Below are 14,018 nucleotides of genomic sequence, written 5' to 3' on the forward strand. Positions count from 1 at the left end.
CATCTCTACTAAAAAAAATACAAAAAACTAGCTGGGTGACGTGGCGGGCGCCTGTAGTCCCAGCTACTCGGGAGGCTGAGGCAGGAGAATGGCATAAACCCGGGAGGCGGAGCTTGCAATGAGCTGAGATCCGGCCACTGCACTCCAGCCTGGGCGACAGAGCCAGACTCCGTCTCAAAAAAAAAAAAAAAAAAAAAGAGTTAAGTCAATTCTTGGCCAGGCGCAGTGGTTCACTCCTGTAATCCCAGCACTTTGGGAAGTCAAGCTGGGTGGATCACCTGAGGTCAGGAGACCAGCCTGGCCAACATGGCAAAACCCCGTCTCTACAAAATACAAAAACTAGCTGGGTGTGGCGGCTGGTGCCTATCATCCCAGCAACTTGAGAGACTGAGGCAGACAGAATTGCTTGAACCCAGGAGGTGGAAGTTGCAGTGAGTCAAGATTGCCCCACTGCACTCCGGACTGGGCAACAGAGCGAGACGCCATCTCAAAAAAAAAAAAAAACAAAAACAAAAAACCAAAACAGAGTTAAGTCAACTCAAAGAAATTTTTTCAGAAGAAAATGATAATAAATCTCACTATGATCATAAGAACCTGCTTAGGGCTTTACATGCAAAATATATCCAGGCTCAGGCCAGGTGCAGTGGCTGACACCTGTAATCCCAACGCTTTAGGTGGCCAAGGCAGGATAATTGTTTGAGACCAAGAGTTCAAGATCAGATTGCGCAACACAGCAAGAAGCCGTCTGTATAAAAATTTAAAAATTAGCCAGGTATGGTAGTGTACACCTGTAGTCCCAGCTACTCAGGAGGCTGAGGTCAGAGGATCTCTTGAGCCCAGGAGGCTAAGGCTGCAGTCAACTATGATCACACCACTGTACTCCAGCCCTCCAGCCTGGGTGACAGAGTGAGATCTCGTCTCAAAATTTAAAAATAAATAAAGTTAACAAGTATCCAGGCTCTAACCTGTCAAGTCCCCTCTGCCCCACCTACACCCCACCCTGCCCCAATCACCATCAGCTCTCACCTGCGTTATTGCAACAGCCTCCAAACCGGTCTCCCTGCTTCTGCTCTCAGGCCCACAGAATCCATTTTCAACCCCAAAGCCCTGGTTATTCTGTTAAAAGTCGGATCACGTCATCTCTGATCACTGGAGTCCAGTGGCTTCCTATCTCGAGTTCTTCCAATGGCCCGTGATGGGGACTCCACTGATCTCCTCTCCTGTCACAGTACCCCTTGGCGACCCTCTCCAGCCTCAACAGTCTCCTTGCCGTTCATTCACCGCATCCAGCAGGCTCCTGCTGCTGGGCCTCTGCATCACCGTCCCTCAGCTGGGGAATCCCAGGGCAGTCCCACACTTCCTTCAGATCTCTGCTCGACATTCACCTCCTCAGCAAGGCCTTCCCTAACCACCCTGAGAAAGTAGGTCCTGGCCTCTACCCTGCACTCCCCAGTTCCATACCCTGGTTTTCTTCATAGCAGCATTTATCTCATCCCTACCTGAAATCATGTATTTATTATTTTTAGAGTAGTGTCTCACCTCTACCCTGCACTCCCCAGCCCCATACCCTGGTTTTCTTCCTAGCAGCATTTATCCCATCCCTACCTCACATCGTGTATTTATTAGTTTTAGAGTAGTATCTCACCTCTACCCTGCACTCCCCAGCCCCATACCCTGGTTTTCTTCCTAGCAGCATTTATCCCATCCCTACCTCACATCGTGTATTTATTAGTTTTAGAGTAGTGTCTCGCCTCTACCCTGCACTTCGCAGCCCCATACCCTGGTTTTCTTCATAGCAGCATTTATCCCATCCCTACCTCACATCGTGTATTTATTAGTTTTAGAGTAGTGTCTCGCTGTGTCACCCAGGCTGGAGTGCAGGGGCACAATCGCAGAATCCCTGAACTGCTGGGCTCAAGTGATCCTCCTGCCTCAGCCTCCCAAAGTGTCAGGATTACAGGCATGAGCCACCGTGCCCAGCCTCAAATACCTCAGATTGGCTGGTTAATCTGCTCATTGTCTTCCCGTACTGAAATCTTAAAAGGGAGGTCCTCATCCTGTCTCACCGTGGGTATTCTCAAGGCGTACAGTAGCATTTGGCACTCAGTACTTGCTCAAGAAAGAAGTGTTGTTCTAACAAAAACCAAACAAATGTGACAGACTCTGATTGCCTCATTTCTGAAAAGTGGGGACAGGTGAAGAATGGCCTATAACATATTCTCTCTCCTGGTGGGTATATTTTAAAACCCCCTTACAAAATGATGAAAGAAAGCGCTTGGCCAGGCGTGGCGGCTCACGCCTGTAATCATAATTACTTGAACCCAGGAAGCAGAGGCTGCAACAAGATCATATCACTGCACTCCAGCCTGGGTGACAGAGCGAGACTCTGCCTCAAAGAAAACAAACAAAAAAAGAAAGCGCTCAGAATCTCTGATAAACGACCACAACGAGGAGACAGGATACGGAGAACAATGACAATAACCAAGAGGAAACCAGCAAGGAAACCCTCCCTCTTACCAGGCCGATGCACAGAGGCAGGCGAGGGCCCCCATTCTGCCAGAGCAGAAAGTCCATCTGAGACCGTTCCCATTTGTGTCAGTTCAATGCTACACATACATATCGATGAAAGAGTGAAATCACTCCGTGAGGTGAAGTTTATTAGGAAACTCAGCAGTCTCTGTCTCTGCTTCCCTTTCTCACCTCCGCCCTTCTCCAGGATTCTTCTTTTTTTTTTTTTTTGAGACAGGGTCTTGCTCTAGCACCCAGGCTAGAGTGGACTGCAATGGCTCGATCTCTGCTCACTGCAATCTCCGCCTCCCGGGCTCAAGTGAAGTGATCCTCCCACCTCAGCCTCCCAAGGAGCTGAGACTACAGACACAGGCCACTACGTCTGGCTAATTTTTGTATTTTCAGTAGAGACAGGGTTTCACCATGTTGCCCAGGCTGGTCTCGAACTCCTGGACTCAAGTGATCCTCGTGTCTCAGCCTCCTGAAGTGCTGGGATTACAAGTGGGAACCACTGCACCCTACCCTCTCCATAATTCTTTTTTTTTTTTTTTTTTTTGAGGTGGAGTCTCGCTCTGTCGCCCAGGCTGGAGTGCAGTGGCCGGATCTCAGCTCACTGCAAGCTCCGCCTCCCGGGTTCACGCCATTCTCCTGCCTCAGCCTCCCGAGTAGCTGGGACTACAGGCGCCCGCCACCTCACCCGGCTAGATTTTTGTATTTTTTTTAGTAGAGACGGGGTTTCACCGTGTTAGCCAGGATGGTCTCGATCTCCTGACCTCGTGATCCACCCGTCTCGGCCTCCCAAAGTGCTGGGATTACAGGCTTGAGCCACCGCGCCCGGCCTCCATAATTCTTTTTAGCTAATTCTTTTAACGTCTGCCTTCAGAGTGAACCTTGGTTGTTCAACTTGGGGCATTAGCGACTGACTTCCTGAGGCAACAGGGGAAAATGCGCTCCCCACACCTTCTCTGCCCAGGCGCATCGTAATTTCAATTAGAGTAGCAGTCAGTGTTTACGTAAATTATTACCATTGCGGAGAGGCTATTCACAGCTGCGCCTTGTAGTACACCATAATTATTTTTCTTTTCCCCACACGATGGTTTATTTTCCCTGGAACTAATAACAGTCTTGTGTTTTCATTTGCTTTGTTTAGTACTTATCACTAATCCCGCCCCAACTCTGCCAACTGTTTCAACTCCTCTCCAGATGTTCCAGCACGTCAGGTGTCCTGCTAATTTCATCTTCTCCCAAAGAATCTCTTCAAGGAGTCTCTGACGAGCTGGGGTCAGGACACAGCTGCTCTCCTCGCCAGCACCTGGCTGGGATCTCCCTTCAGCAGGTTCTTTTCACCTCTAACCTGGAGGAAATCCTGTTCCCACCAGCCAGTCTCAGTCTAGACTTACTGCCTCGTCTGGGGAGACTACATCTGCCAATTGTCTCCTGAAAGCATGAGGAACAAATCTGGGAGCGAGTCTGAAGGTGTCTTTACCCTACCTCCCTTGCCTGAGTGTAGACTTCCAGGCTGAAAACGCATCCTTCAGAATTTCTCAGGCAAGGCCCTCCCGTCTCCTGCCATCCAGTGCTGCTTCGAAAAAGCCCAGGCCCTTCTGCTTCTTTTCATTTTAATTGTAGTTCGTTCTTCTGCCTTTTTCCACATGTTCTAACCTTCTGCCTCTTGACCTGTGATGACCTATTTGTGATTTGTTTTTACTTTTTCTCTTGTTCTGAGATTTCACAACAGTATGTCCTGGAGTGGGAACGCAAGTATCTTTTTTTTTTTTTTTTTGAGACGGAGTCTCGCTCTCGTTGCCCAGGTTGTAGTGCAATGGCATGATCTCGGCTCACTGCAACCTGCACCTCCCAGGTTCAAGCAATTCTCCTGTCTCAGCCTCCTGAGTAACTGGGATTACAGGCACCCGCCACCACGCCTGGCTAATTTTTGTATTTGCAGTAGAGACGGGGTTTCACTACGTTGGCCAGACTGGTCCCAAACTCTTGGCCTCAAGTGATCTGTCCACCTCGGCCACCCAAAGTGCTGGGATTACAGGCGTGAGCCACAGCACCTGGCCTCCAAAGTCTCACTATCCAAATTCTGGGGTCAACAGCCGCAGACACGCTTTCAAATAAATCCTTCCCCTCAAAAGCTTTCACTAGTGTTTATCTGAAACTCAGCCTCTCTTACTATCCAAGTTTGCTGCCCAGGCTTTTATTTTATTTTATTTTATTTTATTTTATTTTATTTTATTTTTGAGACAGAGTCTCATTCTATTGCCCAGGCTGGAGTACAGTGGCACGATCTGGGCTCACTGCAACCTCTGCCTCCTGGGTTCAAGCAATTCTCCTGCCTCAGCCTCCTAAGTATGGGATTACAGGCACCCACCATCATGCTTGGCTAATTTTTGTATTTTTAGTAGAGATGGGGTTTCATCATGATGGTCAGGCTGGTCTCGAACTCCTGACCTCAGTGATCCTCCTACCTCCCAAATTGCTGGGATTACAGGCATGAGCTACCACACCCAGCCTCTTTAACCCAGAAACTTTGGGTTTTAGGAAATTATTTTGTGAATTTCATCCTGTTTTCCCTATTGTTTTCTTGTGGAAACTTTTTAAAAAGTATTTTATTTTTTAGAGACGGGGTCTTGCTCTGTCACCCAGGCTGGATCGCAGTGGCATGATCACAGCTCACTGCAGCCTCAAACTCCTGGGTTCAAGTGATCCTCCCACCTCAGCCTCCCAAGTAGCTGGGACTACAGGTGCACACCACCACACCTGGCTAATTTTTAAATTCTGTTGTAGAGATGGGGTCTTGCTATGTTGCCCAGGCTGGTCTTGAACTCCTGGCCTCAAGCGATCCTCTCACCTCAGCTTTGAAACTGTTACTATTCAGCTGCCGACTTCCTGATCTGATCCCTTCCGTTTCTTTTTTCTCTCATGTGCCACCTCCTTGCTTTTCTGTTCTACTTTCTGAGGGAGTTCCTCAACTTTATCTTTCACCCACTAACTGATTTTCTTATTTCTGCTTTTTTTAATAGATATACGAGAGTTCTCTTTTTGGATCTTTGAATGCTCCTTTTGGTGGCTTTTTTTTAGAGCTTCCTGTTCTTGCCTCACGTTTGCGATATTTTCTCTTACCTCCGTGTGGACATTAATGACAGCCTGCTTTCTAAGGCTCCTTCCTGTATGCTCTCTTGTTTCCCAGTGTGTATTCCGGTCTCAATCTCGTGTAGCAGAGGTTTTCTTCAGATGCCCTTGGTTATCTGCTCATATTTAAGGGATGGGGATTTTTGAAGCTTGATGCCTTGAACACTGGGAGGGGGTTATTAATTCGTTAGCAAGGGATCCAGCTGGGCCTGCTGACTGGGGACCTCCTGATGTCATTAATTTTAGTCTTTTCTCTTGGGCCACTCAGATTCCTCAAAGACACATCCATCCTCCTGTCCAGAGGGAAAAGCCCCAGCTGGTCATGTTCTGGGAGCCAAAGGGGCCCTGTTCGCTTCCTCCTCCTGTGCCCTGTACAGCACCGCGCCCCCACCCCGTACTCAACTGTGCCCCCACCCCGTACTCAACTGTGCCCCTACCCCGTACTCAACTGTACCTGTTTCCCATTCTTCTCTGAAATATCTTTAAAGTGTCTAAACAGTTACAGAAACCACCACCTTGGTTAACAGCAGGAAGTAATAAGTTGGAGAGTCAATTATCTCCAGGCACATCTGCGGGCCTACAGCCCTGCTGGCAGCCACAGACCCACTAAGTAGGTATGAAACTAACAGCTACTCTCTAAAGAGAAAGACAATTCAAGAATTGAAACTCAAGATGTAAGGTTTTTTTTAAACGACAAACCGCATGTGTTTCAGTATCATCAATAACCCATCTTTTCCCACCGATGGCTCCTTCAGGCCCAGACCCACTCTAGAAGAGAATCACCCGCCAGCCTCAATGACTGTGCGTAGTCAAGGAACTGCAAGCCCAAGGTCAGCCAACCAACAGGCCTCTCTTCAACTCTCGATCCCTTCCCACTGGGGTTCCTGGGGATTCCCTCCTTGTATAGGCTGTCTCTTCTCTACAAGGTCACATCTCCAGGATGGCCACTAATACTGCCAACCCTGCAGGTCTAAAGCCTACGTGTGTTTGGCTCTTCCTCCCCCACCCAGCCCCAGCGCTCCTCATCGCAGGCTAGAGGTCCCGGCTGCCCTTGCTGCTACAGGTCACCACATCTCACAAAGCGCCACCCCCATCTTTCAGCTCCATGCCCGCCCCCACTCTCTCACTGTCCCACACCCACGCCCCACAAACTTACTCAACTCAGCTCCACTGCCCAGATGCAAAACCCACCTCTCATATTCTCACCAGGATCACTTTTCTGAAACACATCTAATCGCATCACACCCAAACCACCACCAAAGGGATAAAAGCTTAAATTCCCTGGCACAGCATTCAGGCCCCTGCACAATCAGAAATCCATCTTTACAGTCTTTTTTTCACTCTTTTGCCCAGGCTGGAGTGCAGTGGTCCAATGTCAGCTCACTGCAACTTCTGCCTCTGGGTTCAAGCGATGCTCTTGACTCAGCCTCCCAAGCAGCTGGGACTTCAGGTGTGCACCACCACACCCAGCTAAATTTTGTATTTTTAGTAGAGAGGGGGTTTCACCATGTTGGCCAGGCTGGTCTCAGACTCCTGACCTCAGGTGATTCACCCGCCTCAGCCTCCCAAAGTGCTCACCAAAGTGCCTCCAGTCTTGTACCTCCAGGCACGAGCCACCTCGCCCGGCCTTCCGGTCTTAGCTTCCAACCCAATCCTCAAACCCCACTTCACCAAGAACACAGCGACCCACCATCTCCCCCAAACATCGCTTTCACTTCCATATCTCCGCATGCCCTTTGCCTCCAAAGGCCCAATTCATAGGTCCTCTCCACTGTGGAAAACGTCAGAAAATGTCTCCACATTCTGTTAACGCCTGCACCACAGCCCCAACCCCACACTGTCGTAGCCAGGCTGGCCGTGAGCTCCCAGGGCAAGGCCCACACTATTATCGCCATCTACCCCAGCTTGGCATCTTGCACTCGATTGGAGGTTTGATAAAAAAGCTGGAGTCTGCTGAGTGGCAGCAGACAGTTACCGCTGGCCCCAAAGCATCAGCCCAAAGTCCCATGAACTCCTTTGCAGGGAAATAAAACTATGACATTCCAGGCAGGTGCTCCTTCAGATCTCAAGCGTTGCACTTTCGTGTAGCAATGTCCTCGTTACCCCTGTTTTCTCTCCGTCCTCACTCAGACACCAGTCCTGACTCCCAACCCCAGATGCTCACGGTGAGGGGCTAACCTGTGTCCCCGCGTGGGGGTAGGAGGGGAACCCGCCCAGCTGTCCCCAGCCACCCACAGCCAGGAGCAGCACCGTAGGACCTGGTGTCCTGGAAGATGTACTGCGTCCAGCACTGCGCCTGCAACCCACATTTCTATTCACCCCCAGGTTTCCGAGTCCCCACAGCCCCGATTATAAACTAAATAATTTAATAATGCTAGAAACACTACGGCTTGTTGTGCTGCCTGCCAGACGGAGCCTCTACCCGAGCCAAGGTTTTGCCGGCGGTGTCTCGGTGGCCAGGAGCCCGCAGAGGAGGTCTAAGTCCCACTGTTCCCGGACTAAATGCACGGTTTTCTCTCGCAGAGAGGCAGGGCTGCGGCTTCTGGAGTAAGAGGTCATTTAAGGGATACCCTGAGCGACCTGCCGGTGCTGCTGGCGTCTGCAGGCTCCAGGGCTGCGGTCGGCCGGGCCGGGGAGCCCCGTTCAGGTGACAGCAGGCACAGGAGGGGGTCTGGGGGGCCGGGGAGCCCCGTTCAGGTGACAGCAGGCACGGGGGGGGAACCCTCGGGGGCTGAGGATCCTGGAATTCCACGCCCGGGAAGCGGTCCTGTCCCTGCCGGGCGGCAGAGGCTGATGCCGGGCAGGGAGACTACTGGGGGCCGGCGGGGCCGCTGCAGCCTCTGCCCTCGCTGAATCAGAACCACAGATTTCTCATCCAGACCCCGAGGGGCCGCAGAACGCGCTGATCAGGGCCCCAGGGCTGGGGTCGCCCTGGCCGAGGGCGAGGAGCGGGGCTCAGAGAGAGCGCGCGCAGGACCAAGGTCACACAGCGCGCCAGCGCGGGGACTCGAACCCGGGCCCAAGACGCGCCCGCCAGGCCGGGCTAAGGAGAGCCGACCCGCGCCCCTCAGCGCGGCCCGGGACCACCGCCCGGGCCCCGGCAGCCCCGCACAGGCCGAGAGGGAGGGAGGCCGCGCCCCCAAGCCCGCCGCCCGCCGCCCGCCGCCCGCCGCGCCCCTCATCTCGCGCCCCTCACCTCGCGCCCGCAGCCGCCGCCGTCGCCCCGCGACTAGGGGACCCTCCAGAGGCCGCCCTCGCCGGCCCCGCCCCCCTCGCCCGAGCCCCGCCTACCGCTCGTCTTCTCGCGAGACGTCGCGGCCGCCGGAGGGGCCACGGAGGCCGAGGGGCGCCCGCCCTCAGCGCGCCTGCGCCCCGCCAGCCCGCCCCCGCCCTCGCGAGCCAGTGCCATGTGGCGCCGTATTTACCGCCAGAGATCGACCCCGCCCACCGGCCGCCACGAGCCACGCCCCTTCCTCAGCAGCCAATCCGCGGCGTTGACTCCGCCCCGGCAGGGAGGGCGCGCGGCGGCTCGGGGGCGCGTAGCGGTCTCGCCGTCCAAGCCCGGAGCTTCACGCCGTAGCCAAACACGGTCCCGTTAACCAGCCTTTATGCAGTGCCTGTTGTCTACCCGACCCTTTTTCGAGCATCGGCTCATTGGCAAAGGATCGTGATGCTCACCAGCTGGGGCTTGAAACTCGCTGTGTGACCTTGGGCAAGTGACTTAACCTCTCTGAGGTTGTCGCCAATCCGTAAAATACAATAGGTTAGTGACCCTGCCTTGCGGGGAGTATGTGAGACAAATGAGATGACACGGGTAAAGAGCTTAGCAAGATGCCTAATGCATAGTGAGCATGCAGTAATTGTTCTTGGCATCAGTGTAGTTTTGTGCGTGTTTATTTGTTTAGAGACAGGATCTCGCTGTGTCGCCCAGGCTGGGGTGCAGTGGTGCAGTTACAGCTCACTGCAGCCTCAGCCTCCTGAGTTCAAGCCATCCTCCCACCTCAGCCTCCCGAGTAGCTGGAACTACAGACAGGTGCCACCACACCTGGCTAATTTTTAATTTTTAATAGAAACGAGGGGGTCTCACTATGTTGCCCAGGGTGGTCTTGAACCCCTGGACTCAAGCAATCCTCCTGCCTCAGCCTCCCAAAGCTCTGGGATTACAGGCGTGAGCCACCGCACCAGGCCCAGTGATTTTTTTTTTTTAATATGGTAAAATATATATAACATAAAATTTACCATCTTAACCATTTTTAATCACACCCTTCAGTGGCATTAAGCACATTCACATCACCACCATCCGCCCCCAGAACTTTTTCAATCCATGATATTTTTAGGCGGCCCCTTCTGATGGACTCCCGAGGCAGCCTTCCAACCAAGGTCGTCTCTTCACTCTTCCACTCTTTCACTGCACTTTCACTTCACTCTTTCACTGCATCCACTTTGTGATGCAGCCAATCACAAAGGAGTCCCCACCCACCGGAAGTGAGGGAGATGGGCAAGGCCCCTGCCCTCCTGGGGCGTATATTCTAGTGGGAGGAAAAAGCAACAAACCACCACCACAAAATATATGTGTATATTATATACACATTCACAGTGGATAATATGTTTATATGTATGTGTAATGCATACATGTTACCTACTATGTGTATGTATGTAGTATATATGTTTATATATTATACACATACATATATAATTATGCATGTATAATATGTATGTTGTATACATACATATATGTAATTGCATGTACGTAAATAAGATGACAGCCACTGGCAATGTCTCCCTATGATGCCTGTCTCAGCTTAGAAATTTCTCACTATCGGTCGTGCGTGGTGGCTCATGCCTATAATCCCAGCACTTTGGGAGGCCAAAGCAGGTGGATCACTTGAGGTCAGGAGTTCAAGACCAGCCTGGCCAACATGGTGAAACCCCGTCTCTAGTAAAAATACAAAATTAGCTGGGCGTGGTGGCATATGCCTATAATCCCAGCTACTTGGGAGGTTGAGACAGGAGAATCGCATGAACCTGGGAGGCAGAGGTTTCAGTGAGCCGAGATCGCGCCATTGCACTGCAGCCTAGGCAAAAAGAGCGAAACTCTGTCTCAAAAAAGAAAAAAATTTCTCACTATCAGTTTTTCTTCTCTGTCTTACACATTCAACCTCTGTCTCCTCTCCATTGGATCCTTCCCTTTAGTGTCTGTTTGTTTGTTTTGAGACAGGATCTCACTCTGTCGCCCAGGCTGAAGTGCAGTGGCGTGATCATGGCTCACTGCAGCCTCCATCTCCTGGACTTAAGTGATTCTCCCACCTCAGCTGGGGCTACAGGCATACGCCATCCACCAGGCTAATTTTTGTATTTTTTGTAGAGATGGCATCTTGCCATGTTGCCCAGGCTGGTCTGCAACTCCTGGGCTCAAGCAATCTTCCTGCCTCGGCTTCCCAAAATGCTGGAATTACAGGCATGACCCAGCCTCTTACCTTTAGATTTAAACAGTATCAGGCCTCTCCCACTTTCAAAACAAAAGCCAGGCCGGGCGCGGTGGCTCATGCCTGTAATCCCAGCACTTCCAGGAGGCCAAGGCGGGTGGGTATCACCCGAGGTCAGGAGTTCAAGACCAGCCTGGCCAACATGGTGAAACCTGTCTCTACTAAAAATTAAAATACAGGCCGGGCGCGGTGGCTCAAGCCTGTAATCCCAGCACTTTGGGAGGCCGAGATGGGCGGATCACGAGGTCAGGAGATCGAGACCATCCTGGCTAACATGGTGAAACGCCGTCTCTACTAAGAAATACAAAAAAAAATAGCCGGGCGAGGTGGCGGGCGCCTGTAGTCCCAGCTACTCGGGAGGCTGAGGCCGGAGAATGGCGTGAACCCGGGAGGCGGAGCTTGCAGTGAGCTGAGATCCGGCCACTGCACTCCAGCCTGGGCTACAGAGCGAGAGACTCCATCTCAAAAAAAAAAAAAAAAAAAAATTAAAATACAAAAATTAGCCAGGTGTGGTGGCGGGCGCCTGCAATCCCAGCTACTCGGGAGGCCGAGGTGGGAGAATCACTTAAACCTGAGAGGTCAGCTGAGCTTGGTGGCTCACACCTGTAATCCCAGTGCTTTAGGAGGCTGAGGCAGGCAGATCACGAGGTCAGGAGTTCGAGATCAACCTGGCCAACACATGATGAAACCCCGTCTTTACTAAAAATACAAAAAATTAGCTGTGTGTGGTGTCGGGCACCTGTAATCCCAGCTACTCGGGAGGCTGAGGCAGGAGAATCGCTTGAACTTAGGAGTTGAAGGTTGCTTTAGCCTGGGCAGCAAAGTAAGACTCCATCTCAAAACAGAGAAACAAACAAAAACCTGAGAGGTGGAGGCTGGAGGTGGAGATCATGCCACTGCACCCCAGCCTGGGTGACAGAGTGAGACTCTGTCTCAAAAATAATAAATAAATAAATAAATAAATAAATAAATAAATAAATAAAATGGTTACTTTTGTGTTATGTCAATTTCACCTGTTACATCAGCAACATTTTGAATACACTAAATACCCTTGAATTGTTCATTTTAAAATGGTTACTGTTGTGTTACTTCAGCTTCACCTCTTACATCAGCAACATTGTGAATGTGTCCTAAATGCTCCTGAATTGTTCACTTTAAAATGGTTACTTTTACCTTATGTCAACTTCGCCTGTTACATCAGCAACATGCAGATACCTTTTGCTTACCCACCCTGCAGTGGCTGTACCTTATCTCCTCGTTTACAGATAAGGAAGCAGGGGACCAGAGAAGGTAACCAACTAGCCAGAGACACAGAGCCGTGTAAGTGACAGAGCCAGGACCTGAATCCAAATTGTGGGCCTCAAAGATGGAGCCACGCTACAGTCTTGTGACTTCCTTGGCCAGGGCCTCAGCTCGGCCCTGGAGGCACCTCTCTGTGATGGTTTTCATCTCTTCCTCTTCTGGGCTCCAGGCTCCTTCAAGCTGGCTGCCCATCCCCCCCCCCAGCAGCTCCGTTGGCTGCCACCCACCTTCAGGGACCCTGGGCCCCTCTGCAATGGCTGTGGTCTCCCCCGGGCTGACCACAGCCTGGCCCAGCCTCTGGATTTTACTTTGAGGTATTTCAGTGTCTCTCTACCAGCTACAATTATTTCTGGTTTCATAACCAGAGTTGCAGCAGAGGAAAAATAGAAGTAACTGTGGCTTAGGCAAGTGATCAGCCAGGAAACATCAGCTGCTACTAATAGTAGCAGCTATGAAGTTCTGGGAGATTCTTTTTTTTTTTTTTTTTTTTTTTTTTTTTTTTTGTCTTTTTAAGAGACAATGTCTTGCTCTGTCATCTAAGCTGGAGTGTGCAGTGGTGCCATCATGGCTTACTGCAGCCTCAGCCTCCTGGGCTTAAGCAGTCCTCCTGCCTCAGCCTCCTGAGTAGCTGCGACTACAGGTGCGCACCATCATGCCTTGCTAATTTCTTTTTTTTTTTTTTTTTTTTGTAGAGATGGGGGTCTCACTATGCTGGCCAGGCTGCTACTGGGAGATCCTGATGACCTCTAGCCCTGGGATCCATATAAGCATCATCAACAGGATATGAAAAGCAAACAAAACAAGGTCTGTGAATTGAAAATTCAATTAACCATGTAGATGATATGAAAATCCAAGAGGGGCCAGGCACAGTGGCTCACACCTGTAATCCCAACACTTTGGGAGGCCGAGGCAGGCGGATCACCTGAGGTCAGGAGTTCAGGACCAGCCTGACCAGCATGATGAAACCCTGTCTCTACTGAAGATACAAAAATTATCCAGGTTTGGTGGCAGGCATCTGTAATCCCAGCTACTTGGGAGGCTGAGGCAGGAGAATCACTTGAACCCAGGAAGTGAAGCTTGCAGTGAGCCAAGATCGTGCCACTGCACTCCAGCCTGGGCAACAGAGTGAGATCTGTCTCAAAAAAATAAAAGGAAAGCAAATCCAAGAGGACCAGGCATGGTGGCTCACACCTGTGATTCCAGCACTTTAGAAGGCCAAGGCAGGAGGATCATTTGCACTCAGGAGTTCTAGACCAGCCTGGGTAATAAGATGAGACCCTGTCTGTACAGATAAGATAAGATAAGATAGAAACGACCAAGAGAATGGACTGAGGAGCCCTCCTGATTCACCATGAGCTCACTCCTCCCCACCCCCATCCCTGTCTTTCTTGGCTGCATTCTTTCATGCAGTGTCAGGTAAGAGGGAGGTGGTGGGAACCCAGGACTGGATGATGAGACCGTTACTCAACCACTGCATGACCTGGGACTTCCATTTCCTTCTCTGCATAATGCTTGAAATAATTGTCCCTCCCACTGCCATGGCCATGCATGTGGTCAGAGATGTGCAAAATGCTAGCACCTACC

General features: G+C 51.1%; 1 protein-coding gene across 2 annotated transcripts in view; it reads right to left on the reverse strand.

Moving 5' to 3' along the window:
- Positions 1-8,925, reverse strand: part of LOC105483399 (carbohydrate sulfotransferase 12) — a 58,518-nt gene extending 49,593 nt beyond the window's left edge. Inside the window, exon 1 of one of the 2 annotated variants that reach the window (XR_011622639.1) lies at positions 8,843-8,925. The gene's annotated coding sequence lies outside the window, so the exon portion shown is untranslated. The remainder of the gene's footprint in view (positions 1-8,842) is intronic. The other variant, XM_011744251.3, reaches the window with a different exon arrangement.
- Between the last annotated feature and the right edge of the window lie 5,093 nt (positions 8,926-14,018).

This window comes from Macaca nemestrina, chromosome 4, assembly GCF_043159975.1.
Source record: "Macaca nemestrina isolate mMacNem1 chromosome 4, mMacNem.hap1, whole genome shotgun sequence".
In the NCBI taxonomy this organism is placed as follows: Eukaryota; Metazoa; Chordata; class Mammalia; order Primates; family Cercopithecidae; genus Macaca; species Macaca nemestrina.